The sequence below is a fragment of the Phoxinus phoxinus genome (assembly GCF_949152265.1).
Source record: "Phoxinus phoxinus genome assembly, chromosome: 4".
NCBI classification, from domain to species: domain Eukaryota; kingdom Metazoa; phylum Chordata; class Actinopteri; order Cypriniformes; family Leuciscidae; genus Phoxinus; species Phoxinus phoxinus.
Genome location: NC_136879.1, coordinates 3,077,910 through 3,096,546, shown reverse-complemented (window position 1 = coordinate 3,096,546; position 18,637 = coordinate 3,077,910). Strand labels below are relative to the sequence as shown.

Here is an 18,637-nt window from a genome sequence, read left to right as displayed (position 1 = left end):
ACGGCAGACATCCTCTGAATAAACACATTATCTTGTTAGTGAAAAGCATTTACATTTACATTTAACATTTTTATTAATTTAGCTGACGCTTTTTTATCCAAAGCGACTTACAATTGCTATATATGTCAGAGCAACTCTGGAGCAACTAGGGGTTAAGTGTCTTGCTCAGGGACAAATTGGTGTCTCACAGTGGATTCGAACCCGGGTCTCTCACACCAAAGGCATGTGTCTTATCCATTGCGCCATCACCACCCACTTTGTATATATAAAAGCAGTTGTATATTTGCGGGAAAATAGTTGTAATGGCAGCACGGCAGCTTGCTAGCTGGTTTGTAGGTCAATACGTGACACAAAAGTGAAAATTTGATATCTTACAACTTACCAGGTTGTACAATCTCCTCACTTATCTTCTTCCAAGCGAGGTCCTTTTTGTTCCTGTCTCTATAAAAATACGAACTTGAGTTGTATAGCTCCGTGTAACCACTCACAGCCAAAATTAATCTCTCCTCCATTTTGAATGAGTGTCTTCGAGCAGGAGTTTGTTATGCTATGTCACTTTATACCACGTGAAGCAAGCAGGCTCCTGATTGGTTAACGCGGCGCGAATTGTCGCAGAAGTTCAGATTTTTCAACTCGGGCGGCAGACGCGAATTCGCGTCAAACGCGTGAATGCACAAAAAGCACTACATAAATCATTCGCGCATAACGCGCCAGACGCTCAATTTGCGCCATTCGCGCGAACTTGACGCGCTATTCGAGTCCAGTGTTAACACAGCATTAACGCGCTTGACGCGCGAATGAGGCGTATTCGCGTCTACCGCGCCGCACTCTACGCCTCATTCTCGCCGCAGGAATTTTTTACGCGCGTAACGCGTCTTTGCATTGACTTAACATTGAAATCGCTCGCGCCTGACGCGCTATTCGCGTCCGGTGTGAACGCACCATAAGAGTCAAACGAACTAAGGAGAATTTGAAAATGAAACAAAAGAAACTTAGGTAAAGAAAATAAAAGCAGACGGAAACTCCAAAGGGAGTTCGGAGACTTTTCACATGACGAAGCAGTGATGAAGGCAGGAAGAGAGAGGAGGAGGAGCTTTTGCCTCTTTTAAAGACTGTATGGGTCACGCCTTCGTTTGGCGCGAGTGGCCAATCACCTTCAGTGATATGGGAGCAGGAAGACTTTCTTTGTCTTGTCGAGAAGACCCCCGGCTGTGTAGATTTATGACAGAGCTTTGGGCTTAGTCATTTCTACGACTGAAAAGGATTCATATAGTAATAATCATATCATTGCAGTCTAATATCGAGATTCAATTCCGTTAGGTCTCAAGATTCAAAATGATACTAAACACATCATGTTCAAATTATATGAAAACAAAGTTACATTATTATGCATTAGTATAGGCATTTAAAGTTTGATTAATACATGCTAATATTGTAATCAGTCCCAAATCGGTCGTGACACAGAAATGGCGACACAGAAAAATATCATATACATGTGGTAAAGTCTTAAATATGATTCCCTTTGGAAAAGTCTCTTGGTGTGTGTGTGTGTGCGCGCTTCTTTGTGGAAGACACGTGGGTGTCCGGTTACTTGTGTCTCTTGGTGTGAGGAATGTTGGTGTCATGTTACGTGTGTCGAAGTGTGTGTGTGTGTGTTGGAATGGGAGAAAGAGACAGCTCTGTTGTCTGTTCAGACAATGAATGAAGTGTTTGCGAGAATCACGATTCACTAATTTGACAAGCAGCTGGCCGGATGTCATTGTCGCTACACACCAACAAAAAAAAAGTCAGACTCAATTCTATGTGCACCCATATATCTTTACCAGCTAGCTGCACTAGGAGACTTTACTCCAATTTTGCAGTTTTGTTCTGCAAAAAAGGCTCTAAATTATGATCTAATCATAATTCCATTCAACACTGACATTACTGGCCGTGGTTATCACTGGGTCCTAGCCACTGTAAATTTCAGAGAGCGAGAGATCTCAGTGTTCAATTCAATCCACAGTCTTAAAACTTTGAAGCATGCTGCTCCAAAACTAATGAAAGTAGAAGCTTGCATGTACACTTCAGCAACAGAAAACTTTCAGGCTTCTGACTGGAAAACTTCAGATGTGGTGAATACTCCACAACAAGGAAATGGGTATGACTGTGGTGTCTTTGCTGTAGTGAATGCTTGTGCTATCATTGACAACACACCGTTAAGTCCAGTCAAGAGGATCAAGGCAAGAATGTGGATTTATACCCTTATTGAAAAGTATGAGCCTCCAAAGGTCAGAAGGGCGGGACTCTCACACGAAAAAATGCAATGTTTAAAAAAAGAAGTAGAGTCATATGAGGCAGTCGCACAAACAGTACATGTAAGCAAAGCAGATTACACTGGTACCTTGAAAAGACTACACCCGAACAGCAAAGACTGGACTCTCTGCTTAACCTCAACGTGTAAGGGTGACCCAATGCACAGAGATGATTATATCTTGTGCATTATTTGCAGACGGTGGTTCCACCTTAAATGCACAAAATCAGCTGACCGGTTAGTTGTTGCTTGCACTGATTATCATAACTGTCTTATGTGCTGTTCCTGAGGCAACACATTTGAAACAACACAATGAAATGTGTTAACACTGTGAATAGAATAGTGCAGGTTTCACTGATACATCTAATTGAGAGTGAACTGTTGCAAATACCCCAGAAAAAAAAGTAAAATATATATCATCATTTTATTCCACATATATATTATTATTATTATTCCATTATTCACATAATTATATATATGTTTGTGTGTGTGTGTGTGTGTGTGTATGATATATATATATACACTCTCTGTGTGCCTAATTATTATGCAAGTTGATTTTCTGATCATATTTTTTTCCCAAGCACCCTTTAAATGTCTTTTTTTGACTAATTTTAATTAACTGTAAAAGAAAACCTGCTTAATAGTTATGCACACCTGAATATAAGGCGTTTATCACCTCCAGTCTTCATAAACAATTAGATATAATTTAAACATTATTAAATACAAAATGAATAGTAGTTGGCAAACCCTACTTCAAATTTGAAGCGATAGATAGATAGATAGATAGATAACCGATCGGATTTATTTTTCCTGCTTAATATTTAAATTAGGTCTGTAGCACGACACCAATAAGAGTAAAGATTATAAAAATGAAGCAATGTCCCAAATGCTTTCACTCACTCACTTTACTTTCCTGTGCAATCTCCATCCTTAAATCAAATTACGTTTTTTAAATGAAGGAATATTTCCAGAGTTGATCATACAAAAATAACCATGGGAGATTAATAAACATGCTGAAACATTAAAAAACATTCAACATTTAAAACATAATTTTTTCAAAGTTTATTTCTATTATTCCTCTGGCAAAGCAGCGCACGCTCTTCATTAAGATCTCATGACTCACAGCTGTGATTGTACAGGCGATCGCCTCGTTCAGATAATGTTGCACAATTAAAATGAAAAATGACACACACAGTGTCATGTAAGTCTAAATAAACTGTTTTAAATATTGACGTTTATTGTAAGGTTCAAATAAATTTTATTTATTGTCTAAACTGCGTCTGGCCATTATTTTCTGACAGCACGTGGGGAGACTGGGCGGGGATTTATATCACGTCCACCTGTGAATGCAGACACGATGGCTGGATTGCGTTTACATTACACTGAGATCCGATCACTGCGTCCTCGACTACCTCCGAAACTGGACACGCTGGTCAGATAACATTCCGATCAGAAGCGCGTTTACACTCGTCTTTTCAATGTGTATGTGGACAACATCCAGATACAGGTCGCATGTTAATGCCAAGTGTAAACGCAGCCATAGAGTCTATAGACATTCAATTAGTAAATGGTTTAATATCCATGCATCAAGCTGTAATTTAAAGGCTGACATTTTAATGTAAATATGAAACTACAAGGCTATATATATATATAAGGTTTAAGGGACATTCTAGCAGAAACATACATTATCTGTCCTTGAATTGTTACAGCAAATAAAAAGTTTAATTTCATCCAAAAATGTCTAAAATTGGCTGATTAGTGATATGTGAGTTGTTCTGTAAATGACTATGTCATTCATTAGGTTCTCAGATATTTTTTTCTTTTTTAAAAACACTTTTGAAAATCACAAATCCTCTCAATATCCTTGTCCTCAGCCAAAATGGACCTACATCTTTCATTGTTTTGTTATGTTAACTGTTATTTAGAAAATAAACTCCACCAATAACAAGTTTAAGCTGTTATCATTCACATCAATTGATCAAAAACATTTAATTATATATAAATTCTACAAAAATATACTATTTTACAACTGTCCCCATGTTTTTGGTCAGTCCTGTGACGTTTACATAAAACCCATAAAATGGGTGAAATACGCCTTTAAGGGTATGACTCCGAGGGAGTCACATCATTTGACCCAGGTGTAGCTGACATTGATCAAGGCTGAATTATGTAATTTAATTGTATGATTTTAAGCTTGTTTTGTGTGTGTGTGTGTGTGTGTGAGTGTGTGTGTTTGTTTTTGTTTATATTACATTGTGGGAACCAAATGTCCCAACAAGTAAAGTAAAACCTGAGATCACCTCCATTGTGGGGACCAGCCAGCGGTCCCCATGAGGGGAATGGGTTAATAAACATACTAAATTATATTTTTTTGAAAATGTAAAAATGCTGAATGTCTCCTGTGATGGGTAGGTTTAGGGATAGGGGCAGTGTAAGGGGATAGAATATACAGTTTGTACAGTATAAAAACCATTACGCCTATGAATGTCCTCACAAGGATAGCAAAACAAACCTGTGTGTGTGTTTTTAAGAAGACGGGCTAAACGGTCAGGCCCTGTCACGGTAAATCTTCCCAGAAAATAATGAAAATGTTTTAAATCCAAACCATGTCTAAAATAGTTTCTAAAATTCCTTGCTTAATGTTAACAGTTTTTATGCTAGCATGCAAGCAGGCTGAGTAATGGCAGTTTAAAGGGCACCTATTATGACATTTAAAATGTTCCTAATGTTGTTTAGGGAGTCCCCAACAACAGTTTTACGTGCATGCAATGTCAAAAAACACTTTTGTTTTCGTATAATATGCATTTATTTTTACCTGATTTGCTCACCGACTCCCAAATGATTCGTTCAACGACTCGTTTTTCCAAACCCCTCCTTTGCACGACGCTAATCTGCGGTGATTGGTCAGATGACCCAGCAGTGTTTACAGAGATAATACTTATTGTTTAACACGGAGTACAATGATGCTTTTATCAATTAAATCGTGTTATAATAATGATTATAGTCCACTGCTTTGTAGTTTGTAGTAAAAAACTAAAAATAAGATAAAGAATTTAATGTTACGTTAGCGAGCATAGCCCAGAGTTCATATTGTAAAAGCACAATCAGTCTTTGTTTGCGTTAGCCCGATGCATAAACATAACGTTTTTACAAAAAAAAAAATGCAGTTACGTTACTCTATTCATTAAGACAACTCCGAAAACAACGACAAACACTTCACATATCTCAATACAATTGCCATTGAAGACCTAGAAGCTAAACGGTGCTTACACAACAAACAAAATAATTATTAAGCATGCTACATAAAACATAAAAGCAACAATTATTAATAACACTTACAGGTTGTGATACGGAGGAGGAATCGGATGCAAATACACTTGGAACTGAACCTTCCTTCAATATCAGCCGGCTCGCGAATCCAAGTTTGATTGCATTTTAAAAAGTAATCGTCTTCAAAATGGCGCGAACAAAGCACAAGGCTCGGACTACACTTCTGTGGTATAGTTATATGAATTGTAGCCACTTAGTCTTCAAATGCTCCTCCTTGGGCAGATGAAAAAAGTTGGCTTTTGAGCCGCACTTCAGAACACAGCGTCTCGTCGCCATGATGTTTCCCTGCTGGCCTTGGAGCGCAGTAAGTGGGCGTATCGTATTCAAATAACTTGACAAGTTGACGTCATCTAGTCAGAGAAAAAGCTTCGGTCTTCTAACGATTCATAAAAATGACTCCGAGTCGACTCTTACTTTTGAAAGACAATAACTTTATATACGGTGCACTTTCATATTTCAAACTTTGCAGGATGTTTTTGTTCACTTAGATCTATGTTACACACTACATGAAAGGTACATTTCAAAATTCCATAATAGGTGCCCTTTAAATTGTTCGACCATCAGGCCCTGACACATTTCTGTGTGACAGGGCCTGACAGTCCTGTGACACTTACAAATGAATAGTATTGTTTTGTTTTTATACCTTTATTGCATATACTATGTATTTAATGCATTCCATAGTAAAACGTTATTTGAAAATAGACTGTAAATATATTCATCAAAATCCATAAAGTCAGTCCTGTTACAGCACCGTCAGTCCTGTCACACAGTAAACTATTCAAAAGTTTTCTATTTGAAGAAAAATCTATGAATTAATCTTTTTAACTGTGTAGATGAAGGTGGGGATATATATCCACTACTATGTTTTTATACAAATGTATGACATATGACCCAAAGGTCAAATATAAAAAATCTTGGGGGAAAAAAATATTTTTTTCTCATAAGTGGAAATGTACGTTTCTGGTAGACTGTCCCTTAACCGATTCATATGCACATCAACATTATTCGATTATATATATCTTCTGAAATGTAAATCATACTAAACATACCTCTGAATGAACAAGAAATCCATCCACATTGTTAACAGTCAGCAGCAAGTAGCTAGAAAACCCGCCACCTTTCCTGTGAGAACCTTGTCCAGAGTATATGTGGCGTTTTAATAAATTGGTCTGCAGCTAAGGAGCCGACCAATCATTGATTAGTCCGCTTCAAAGTATGATTGGTGTTGCTGTGGGTTAAACAAGGGAACCCTTGCATAATTCTGAGGCCACATTTACACATAGCCGGGTATTTAGAGAAACGAATATTTCCCCCCCTCCGTTTTCAATAATAACATCGTGCACACAACCCGCATAAATACGCCGTCGAGCGCCTTTATAACTATGCCAAACCTATGGGCGGCAGTGTAGGGAGAAGGATAAAGCCATGCAAGCCAATCAGAATCCTCAGAATCGACAAGAGAGAACCTAAAACCCCGTTTCTCCCAGTTGACACGACAACACATAACCGGCGTTTTCAGAAATCTCCACTTTGGCCGGAGTTTTTAGAAATAATCGTTTTCTGGGATAAAAACGGCGTTTTCGTGTAAATGACAGGCCAAAACGCAGAGAAATATCTGCGTTTTCCCATCGTGTAAACGGGGCCTGAATCTATACTATGCATTATTGATAAAATCTATTGTGAACTTTGTCACCCAGTAGGCCTATTAGGCTAAAATTAGGAAACATTGTGAAAACGCTTAATGAGAAATTTAGCTCATTGCTTCAACTCTGTTAGTTATACACATTTATCAATGAGGTGTCCAGCCACATTGAACATTTTCTATAAGGAAATGCTTAACGCGTAATTAAACGCGTTGTGTTAATATTCTGGGCTCATCTGATTTTTTTATACATAGTATGGTTTATTAATATGATGTGTACTGAGTTTGGTACTTTAATATCACTGTCTTTGTACAGTAAGCCATGTTAAGCGTTATAGAATGTCCCAAATATCTTTAGCTTTGAAGAGTGAAAAACCTATCTCGACGAAAACTCAACGGATTCGAATACCACAGGGCTTGTTGGAAGCCTCTATTCTAACTGAAAATAACGATATAAGTTTCAGAATTTTTGGCTGAGTTTTGGCAGAGAAATAAGCAGAAAAACAACGTGCGCGTTTCATAATGGTGGCCGCGAGCAGAGGCGCCGGTGACGTTACTGTCTCAGAATTAAATCGCTACTAAAACCTAGAAAAAGAAATTTGACAATATAAATCTGTTCATGTTCCCCAGGCAGCCTATGGCTCAGACATGTTTTCGCAGATATGCTATAATGAACAGTGATGATAAATCTACTGGTTGTGTTGGAAATACATATTTAAAAAAATTAAAAAGACCAAAAGGATATTTAAAATAATTATAAGAAATGTTCATTTATAAAAATAAAAATATAAATAAAAAATCAGTCATCTGTGTAAGTTGAATAGTCTTTATTTGAACCTTGGGAAAGCTTGGGCCTCATTGCCACAATACTGTAAAAATGAGTACAGCTGCCATCATGATTCTTTTAAAGGGGTGGTAAAACACAATGTCACTTTTTTAACTTTAGTTAGAGTGTAACGTTGCTGTTTGAGCATAAACAGCATCTGCAAAGTTACAACGATCAAAGTTCAAAGCAAAGGGAGATATTTGCTTTTAAATAAATCCATTTCTAAGAACTACAGAAAACGGCCGCTAGAGACTACACCACATTCCTGTGGGCTTGCGGACGTCACTATGCCCAATATTTACATAAACCCCTCCTCCGAGAATATTAAATAAGGGGGGCGAGACGGAGAGTTGTTGTGTAGTAGGCTGGAGTGTTGTTGCCGCAATGCCGAGGAGACGTTGTTATTTTCATCCGGATTGCACGTCCACTTTGTTCAACCTTCCTAGGGACGAGGGAGTTAGAGAGCACCCAGCAAACATGCTTCTTTGGGACCCGAATGGGGCTGCCAGATACTGGCGTGAAATGCGGGGCACGTGTGGGCCCCACACTATGGGACCCAGGTGGGGCCCCAGTGGGACAGCCCAAAGTGTGGGCTGACCCACACTAAGTAGAGTGGGCCCCCACTGGGGCCCGTTATGGGCCCACAGCAAACCCCTTAGGGGCCCGTGTGGGACCATTGAGGGCAGCCCACTGTGGGCCCAGATACCGGCGTGAAATGCGGGGCACGTGTGGGCCCCACACTATAGGGCCCAGGTGGGGCCCCAGTGGGACAGCCCAAAGTGTGGGCTGACTGTGGGCTGGCCCACACTAAGTAGAGTGGGCCCACAGCAAACCCCTTAGGGGCCCGTGTGGGACCATTGAGGGCACAGATACTGGCGTGAAATGCAGGGCACGTGTGGGCCCCACACTATGGGAACCAGAGTGGGCCCACAGCAAGCCCACACTGTGGGCAAAGTGTGGGTATACTGTGGGTACACTGGGTTAAGTGTGGGCATACAGTGGGTGCACTGGGAAAAGTGTGGGCTTACTGTGGGTGCACTGGGAAAAATGTGGGCATACTGCAGACAATCCACAGTGTTGTAATATACCTGTGGTATTGATAACAAACAACAAGATTAGTTTGGTTCTACTTTGCATTTGCCACAATACATGCACTTACTGAAAGTCGAAGTAGTACAGAAGTCATATGTTTCAAATAATTTAATTTATTCACATGTAAAAAATAAAATATACAATACAATACATTACCGTTCAAAAGTTTTTCAAGAAATCCCTTCAGCCCATCAAAGCTGCATTTATTTTGATAAATAAATCAAAAAGAGTAATATTCTGAAATATTATTGCAACTTAAAATCTATTTTACAAAGTAATTTTTCCCTGGGATGTTAAAACTGAATTTTCAGTAGCTAGCAACCAGTCATCAGCATGTAAATCGTGAAGAAAAAAATTCAGGAATGTTTGAACAGAACTGTCAAAAGAGCAGCATTTATTTTAAATATATTTTGAGTAAAAAAAAAAAATATATATATTATAAAACCACATCACAACAAATTAAGTGGATTATGAATCATCTAATAAAATAAATCAATCCCCTCGGATACCAGTAGATCTTTGCCAGATCTCCAGTCTTCTGGTTCTTCTGCTCCTTTCACCATCCCAGTCTCTTGCATTATGGAGCCATGGTTTACCACTTCGGATGCTGCAGCCTGGCTGTTTTTTTGTGTCAGCATCTAAAGGAAGAAAAGAAAAAAACAATTGAAATGTTAACCAAGGGTTATGGCTGGGTTTCCAAGGGTTAGGACATTTCCACCACAGGGAACAAAGAATCTTTTGAGAACCTCTAAATGCACTTTGACTGGAGAAACCTGAGAATAATTTAAGTTCTGGAAAAATAGTTAAAGGTGTTGTTTATTAATATTAAAAACAAATGTATGGTTATTGGTGTTGTTGAGAGAGAAACATACAGAGAGTGAACCAATTGACCTATTAGTTGGTGTTGTGGTCTACTGCATAAGTTAATCCAGAGCAGACACTTATCTCGTTTGAGATGTGGCTTGGGAAAGGGTCAAAAATACACAACGTCTCCCAGCCTCTCGGGATACCTAGTGTCGGAGTTGCATGTACCCCATGCACACCGTTTGACCATTTTAAACTTAAAATGACAAGAAAAAACATATAAAAACTAATGAAAACTGACGAACTGCAATGCATTTCAATGGACGTGGAAGCAGAGAATGTCCGAGTGTATTGGGTTAGCTATGCGCACTGTGATTGGCTCATCGCGTTTGGGGGCGTGGCTTAGCCATAGGTCAATTGAGGGCATGGTGAAATGAGAGCATGAGAAAAATTTACAAAAAGTATCAACACAATGTAAAGAATAATTTTGTCAACTTGAACTCCCACTCATGTCATTCCAAACCTGCATGATTTCTTCTGTGGAAGATGAAATTTGATTTTTTTTTTAATGGGATCCAATGCCGTTTTCATTTTATGGACAAAACAGATTAATCATTCTTCAAAATATCTTCTTTTAAATTCCACAGAAAAAAGTAAGGAATACATTTGGAACAACGTTTTGAACAATCCCTTTAATGTATTTAAGAAATCAATAATAGCTTTAACTTGCAGCATGAATATGTCATTTTTATTTAAAAAATTGCAAATATTGAGAATGTGTCTGACAGTCAAAAATGTACTTACACAGAAAAAGATGCAGTGACCTGTGACTGGCTGGCTCTCTTTTCGGTTTATTTAGCTGTTTGACACAATCACATTTAAGGAGAAAAGAGAGAAGACACCTGAATATTAGTCAAATATTGCATAAATCTATACAAATAAATATGTATTATTTTTTCATCAGTGATTATTAACTAATTAATATGTCAGGAGTTCTCAACTCTGGTCCTCGAAGTGCACTGTCTTGCAGTTTATGCCCAGACCTGATCAATCTCACTCGATCTTTTAACCAAAAGAGCTCGATTAGCTTGTTCAGGTGTGCTGGACCAGGGTTGGTGCTAAAGTCTGCAGGACAGTGGTCCTCGAGGGCCAGAGATGAGATCCCCTACAATATGTTCTGAACATAATTCAGAGATCCAGAATGACTGCTAGATCACTTACAACAGTGGTGTCCAGTCCTGGTCATGGAGGAGTGTACCTCCAGCCTGTCTGTAATGTCTGCTGACCCTGAAGACTTGATCATCTGGTGCAGGTCTGCTTAACTGGGGTTGGAGCTCAATTTTGCAATCAGGATTAGATGGCAATGAATACTGAAAAGAGAAAGGACAATTTTAATGTTATAAACCCAGTAAAACTTTTATCATGAATATGTACAATAACATCTGAGAATGTATGCTACATATGACACCACTGTACTGACAAATACAGTATTTGTTAAGTGGATGAGGATCATCTAATTTTTTAGAAAACATACACAAAATATTAACAGATTACATAAGAAAAATGTTTATGAAAATACAGTTATATGGTGCAAAGAAACTTTTTGTAAATGTCTATGACAAATCTACAATGCAAAAACTGAGAATGTGTCAAAGACAGTGTTTCCCACAGAATACTTACAGCAGTATGATCTGATTACACACAAGGAAAAGGGAGAAAAAGAAACAAAAATTAATATTTCAGTCAAATATTGCTCTGTATGGACAAACGTTCTGATGAAATGTATACATTCAAGATAAATTATTACATTCATATTTAATGTGAATATTATTTCATGGCCTAAATGTTTTACTTCCATTATATCTTATGATATAATTTAATTAAGTTAATTAAATATTACAGATGGTTGATTTTATTTCAGTTATCAATTAAAGTTAGAATTATAAAGTCTGTTATTTTTAAGTCGTGTTAGTATAGTAATATGACCATAGCTTTGTAAAATTACAAAGCGCGTAACGTTAACATTAACGTTAAGTTAAATTGCCTAACGCAACTTGTATGATTTGCTGTCTTCAGCGCGCAGTGTTTATTGATGTCTATCAATTATGAACGGTCATAATCATACTTAACGAGATGTAATCTGAGTGTGTAGCTTATGTATTGTCACAAATGTTACATCAATCCTCGGTTACGTCGCTATTTAAACCTTTAAAACAACGACATGACTGATTCAGCCCGGCCATTGTAGTCTAATGTTAGCTCGGTCCTAGTTCATCGCGTAAACGGGAAAACAACAATAAACCAAATTATAACAACACCAAAAGGTGCTAAACACTTAAAGGTAATGAATTCATGCAGTTTTAAAGTATAAATTACCTTGGAGATTACCAAAAAACGGACTGTCGAGCAGCTAGTCGACCGTTATAACCGTTTAATTTAAACTGCAGCAGAGTAACGTTAGCTCTACTGTATAGCCTATAATCAGATAAACAATAAAATGAGTGTAATTTAATACCAATAATTAATTCATTACCATTTTTTTTACCAGTTTCACTCATTTCAATAGAAAACTCAAATGACTATGGACATTTAAAAAGCTTACGTTACCTGTTTGGTGCACAGCTGGGCGGTACAGTCGAATCAGAGTCGAATCCAGAAAGACAGCTCCTTCCGGCAGTCTCATTGGTTAGAATTAATCACGTGATGACGCTATCTACTGTATTACTTATAATATCATTTTTATATTATAACTTTTTTCTTTTGCGGTTTCAGAAATATAACATTATATAAAAATATATAAATTCATCAGTGATGTATTTATTAGTATAACAAATATAATTGTATAATAATAAATAGATCACTGACGAATACCAAAACAAATCAGTCCACCATTTGCTTGTGTTATATTGTGACAAATAAGTTAATTTTATTTCATAATACGCTTATAATGAATTATAGCTCCATTTGTACTTTTTTATGAGCAATATTACTATTCTATCAATATATTTATAAATACTCATTGAGACCTACTGAATTAGAAGATATAGTTATATTTATATACATTTTTATAAGTCATGCATTTGCTCTTTCAATGCGCATGCTCCTAATTCATTAAACACTGATTTATTAATTTGTCCGTTTTATAGTTCCATGAATGTATTTATAAAGATGCATCATGCATTGCTATATATGTTATTATGTTATTTATGAATGTATTAATATAAGTGCTGTGATTTTTTTGGGGGGGACTAATAGTCTAATATTGTTTAAACTACTGTAATGTACTGATCTGTCTGACTTTATCAGTCTGTCTGGGAACAGCTACAAGCAAACAGGTAAAGATAGTACTTGTCTTGCTATCTTGTTGACTGTGTGCAGTTTTAGTTAAGTATGGGATGGACTGTTGAATGAAATAACATTTATGACATTTTACGGGATTGTTAAAATAGTTTGATTAATCCTGAGCTTCTAATCTTAAAACAATGATTTATCTGTACTGTTGTGGTGGGATGCCCACAGTAAACCCTCATGGTGGCCTCACAGTGAAAAACTGCTATGGGCCCCACATGGGCTAACCCACTGGGGGCCTGTGTGGGTTTTCTGTGGGCTAGCCCACAGTGGGTTGCCCACAGTAAATCCTCATGGGGGCCCAAATGGGCAAAACGGCTATGGGCCCCGCATGGGCTAACCCACTGGGGGCCTGTGTGGGTTTTCTGTGGGCTAGCCCACAGTGGGTTGCCCACAGTAAAGCCTCATGGGGGCCCAAATGGGCAAAACGGCTATGGGCCCTGCATGGGCTAACCCACTGGGGGCCCGTGTGGGTATTCTGTGGGCTAGCCCACTGTGGGCTTGCCCACAGAAAGCCCACATGGGGCCCCAAAGGGTTTGCCCTTGCCCACACTGTCCCACAGAAAACCCACACTTACCCACAGTTGGCCCGCACTGGCATGTTTGCTGGGCAATGGTTGAAATTTATTTTTAATTCGGTCCCTCTTAATTATTATCCAAATCTCGCTCTCTGTGCTGCACATTTTACGGAGGAAAACTTCCACAATCTTCGCGAGTTCAATGCAGGATTTGCAAAACGGCTTGTTCTGAAAGATGGAGCAGTTCCAACGTTAAAAACAGAAGCTGTTTACGGACCACAACCTGTAAGTACGATTTATTTTTCGTCGTTGTGTTTTCCTGTAATAGCTAGTTCGTATTGTTAATTGTACGTTGTAGCAAGGAAGTAAACAAATGACGCAGTTTGTTATATGCTCTTCATATTTAACGTTATCCGACAAACACCTAACGTTATAAAACTTTTTTTAATCTCAACAACGAACTTTTAATTATTGTAAATTATTCTTTGATTATAGCTTTTATGTGTTTTTTTTATCTACATGCTTTATCTACAGTTATGCTAAACAAGGTTCTGTGTTTGATTTGGCTAACGTTACTGTACTAAAGCCAATGTTTAGTGTTCGTTTGGAGGTTAATAGTTTTTACGACAGATATTTGGCTAACTTATAATCTTTCAAAACATACAGAAGTAACGGTGCCATTCAGTATTGATCACTATTGAGTATATACGCAGTCTTTACTCAAAGTAATAAATTTGAGGACTGTAGGCTATTTGTTAGAACGGTTAGCCTATATTGAATTCTTGTTTATGAAGTTAATTTTTTGTGTTGTAATGATTATTACACAGTAATGATTTTTTTTAACTCTTTTACAGTTCAAATGTATGTTTTACTCTTATTTGATCATTGATGACATAATGTCTATTTCTTACAGACAACATCTCAGCAAGGTTCGAGTTCCCAAGAGATCCCCACTACATCTACACTCCATGAAGTTGGATGTCAGTCAGACCCTATAGAGACTGAAACTGTAGCCACAGAGATAAAGCCCAAGATGAGATCATTGGGCACACAACTTTCAATGGGTACATTCAGCAATTTCCACTTCCGGAGCAACGGTATGAAATACAGACATTAAATGTATATGTGTTACTTTATCATATGTAGTACTAGTACATAATTTTAATTCTAATTGTTATACAGGCTAATTATGTGCATTAGAAAGTGGCTTATGCATAACACTTAACAAAAAAAAAAAAAGTAATAGCATGGCAGATGTTTTAGATTAATTAGGTGTTCAAGCACGAAGTGCTGAAAACCTATTGTAATTGTACCGATTTTTATTAGGTGTTCAAGCACGAAGTGTTGAAAACCTATTGTAATTGTACTGATTTTTATTATTATTTTTCTTCTGCCGTAAAACGCGTTGTGCAGCCCAAACCGTAAGTGCTAGAGACTTGAAACTTTGCCAGATGGTAGTACAAAAATCGAGGAGAGGTTATCAAAGTATGAGCCCCATTGGCCCATAGGTGGCGCTATAGCAACCAAAAGCGCAAAACTGGTCATAACTCCAAGACCGTATGTCGCAGACTCAAGTGTCTTATATCATTGGAAAGCTGGTCACCTGAAGAAAAAAACGTATATCTCCGATTTAATTTCCGCCATGATAGATTTTCCGCCATTTTGAATTTTGTCAAAAACCTACTTTTGCAAACTAGTCCCTGGTTTTTTGCCAGATCGGAACCAAACCAGTGCAGAAATGTTCTCTGGAGTCTGAAGATCAATAATTATCGAAAAAAAATTGAATTATTGATCCACGTTCGCTAGGGGGCGCTAAATGAACGTTGTGGGAGGAGCCTATTTTTCTAAAATGTCTATAACTCAAGAAGTAAATGAGATTTCTTCACCAAACTTGGTACACGCGTGTAGGAGGTCAATTTGAGGTCACGATACAAAAACCGCGTCGATTGGCCACATAGTGGCGCTATAATCAAGAAAAAACAAATACACACATGACCGTTTGTCCGATTGACTTGAAATTTGGTATCCAGTGTCTTGGCCCAAGGCCCCATGTATGTCTAGAAGGATATTGGCGTATCTAAAAAAAAAAAGGCCGCCATTGGCCAATTAAGTTTAAGCACCTATTAGACAAGGTTAACGGAGGCCAATCGGAACGAAACTCGTCGGGCATGTTCAACTCGTGGCCAAAGAGGTCTGTAAGAGTTTTGAAAGAAATCGGCCACTAGTTGGCGCTAACGAGTTTTACGGCTCTGTAATCACGTGGTGTTGCACACATCCCCACAATATGCATATCATTTGATAGATCTCCTCATTCTGAACAACTTTGCCTCTAGAACTAATGCTGTCAATCGAATCGTTCATTAAATATTCGCAATTACGTTAAAAACCTACTTTTGCGAACTAGTCCCTGGTTTTTCGCCCGATCGGAACCAGACCAGTCTAGGACAATTCTCTGGACTCTCTAGATCAATAATTATCAAAAAAAAGTTGAACTTTTGCATTTTGCGCATGGCTATAATTGGCTCGTTTAGAAAAGGGGTGTGTCAAAATACACTCAAAAGCCTATAAATCCTAAATAAAAACTCGGAATTTCACAAAAATTGGTGAGCATATGTGCAATAACATCATTAACAAGCATGCAAAATTTCATGGAGATCGGACCATAGGTGGCGCTATAACTGTTAAAAAGCTTTTAAACCATATATTTCCTATGGTAAATTGCCTGTATTGGCTGGTGTTTTTCCATCTATTATGTCAGTGGTTAAATGCTTGCTAAATAAATCTTAATGTCTTTTGATGCTAATGTGCTTAAAGGCCTTAAAGGCCTTAAAAGCTTGAACACCGATAAATGCTGCTTGCAGCTTTAATTAGGTGTTCAAGCACGAAGTGCTGAAAACCTATTGTAATTGTACTGATTTTTATTAGGTGTTCAAGCACGAAGTGCTGAAAACCTATTGTAATTGTACCGATTTTTATTATTATTATTATTCTTCCGCCGTAAAACGCATCGTGCAGCCCAAACCGTAAGTGCTAGAGACTTGAAACTTTGCCAGTAGGTAGTACAAAAATCGAGGAGAGGTTATCAAATTATGAGCCCTATTGGCCCATAGGTGGCGCTATAGCGCAAAAAACAAAAAAAATTCACTATTTTGCTTATATCTCAATAACCCTTTGGCCTAGACTCAAGTGTCTTATATCATTGGAATCCTTGGCTCAAGACGAACAAAAAATCGCGCAAGTTTTTTTTTTCCGCCATGATAGATTTTCCGCCATTTTGAATTTTGTCAAAAACCTACTTTTGCGAACTAGTCCCTGGTTTTTTGCCCGATCGGAACCAAACCAATGCAGAAATGTTCTCTGGAGTCTGAAGATCAATAATTATTGAAAAAAAGTTGAAATTTCGATTCACGGTTGCTAGGGGGCGTCAAAACGTTAATATGGGCGGAGCCTATTTTACAAAAATGCCTATAACTCAAGTAGTAAATGAGATAACTTTACCAAACTTGGTACACATGTGTAGGAGGTCAATCTGAGGTCACGATAAAAAAACCGCGTCGATTGGTCACATGGTGGCGCTATAACACAGAAAAAACGTATAAACACCTGACCGTTTGTCCGATTGACTTGAAATTTGGTATGCCGTGTCTTGGCTCAAGGCCCCATGTATGTGTAAAAGGATATTGGCGTATCTCAAAAAACATGGCCGCCATTGGCCAATTAAGTTTAAGACAAGGTTAACGATGGCCAATCAGAACGAAACTCAGTGGGCATGTTCAACTCATGGCCCCAGAGGTCTGTAAGAATTTTGAAAGAAATTGGCCACTAGTTGGCGCTAACGAGTTTTAAGGCTCTGTAATCACGTGGTGTTACAAATATCGTCACAATATGCATATCATTTGATAGATCTCCTCATGGTGAACATATTTGCCTCAAGAACCAATGCTGTCAATCGAATCGTTCATTAAATATTCGCAATTACGTTAAAAACCTACTTTTGCGAACTAGTCCCTGGTTTTTCGCCCGATCGGAACCAGACCAGTCTAGGACAATTCTCTGGACTCTCTAGATCAATAATTATCGAAAAAAAGTGTCATTTTTGCATTTGTATGGCTATAATTGGCTCATTTAGAAAAGGGGTGTGTCAAAATACACTCAAAAGCCTATAAATCCTAAATAAAAACTCGGAATTTCACAAAAATTGGTGAGCATATGTGACATAACATCATTAACAAGCATGCAAAATTTTATGGAGATTGGATCATAGGTGGCGCTATAACTGCTAAAAAGCTTTAAAACCATATATTTCCTATGGTAAATTGCCTGTATTGGCTGTAAATGGTGTTTTTCCATCTATGATGTCAGTGGTTAAATGCTTGCTGAATAAATCTTAATGTCTTTTGAGGCTAAGGTGCTTAAAGGCCCAAAAGGCCTTAAAAGCTTGAACACCGACAAATGCTGCTTGCAGCTTTAATTATTATTATTATTATTATTATTATTCTGCCGTAAAACGCATCGTGCAGCCCAAACCGTAAGAGCTAGAGCTTTGAAACTTTGCCATATGGTAGTACAAAAATCGAGGAGAGGTTATCAAATTATGACCCCGATTGGCCCATAGGTGGCGCTATAGCAATCAATTGCGCAAAACTGGTCATAACTCCTAGACCGTATTTCGTAGACTCAAGTGTCTTATATCATTGGAAAGCTGACCACCTGACGTAAAAAACGTATATCTCCGATTTCATTTCCGCCATGATAGATTTTCCGCCATTTTGAATTTTGTCAAA

General features: G+C 38.0%; 1 long non-coding RNA gene across 1 annotated transcript; it reads right to left on the bottom strand.

The window, feature by feature from the left end:
* Positions 1 to 9,652: 9,652 nt before the first annotated feature.
* On the bottom strand, positions 9,653 to 12,659 carry LOC306997398. The gene is made up of 5 exons (XR_013797366.1): positions 12,595 to 12,659; positions 11,668 to 11,678; positions 11,209 to 11,357; positions 10,792 to 10,846; positions 9,653 to 9,821 (listed from the first exon to the last, which is right to left on the bottom strand). It is a non-coding gene; the product is annotated as an uncharacterized lncRNA (long non-coding RNA).
* Between the last annotated feature and the right edge of the window lie 5,978 nt (positions 12,660 to 18,637).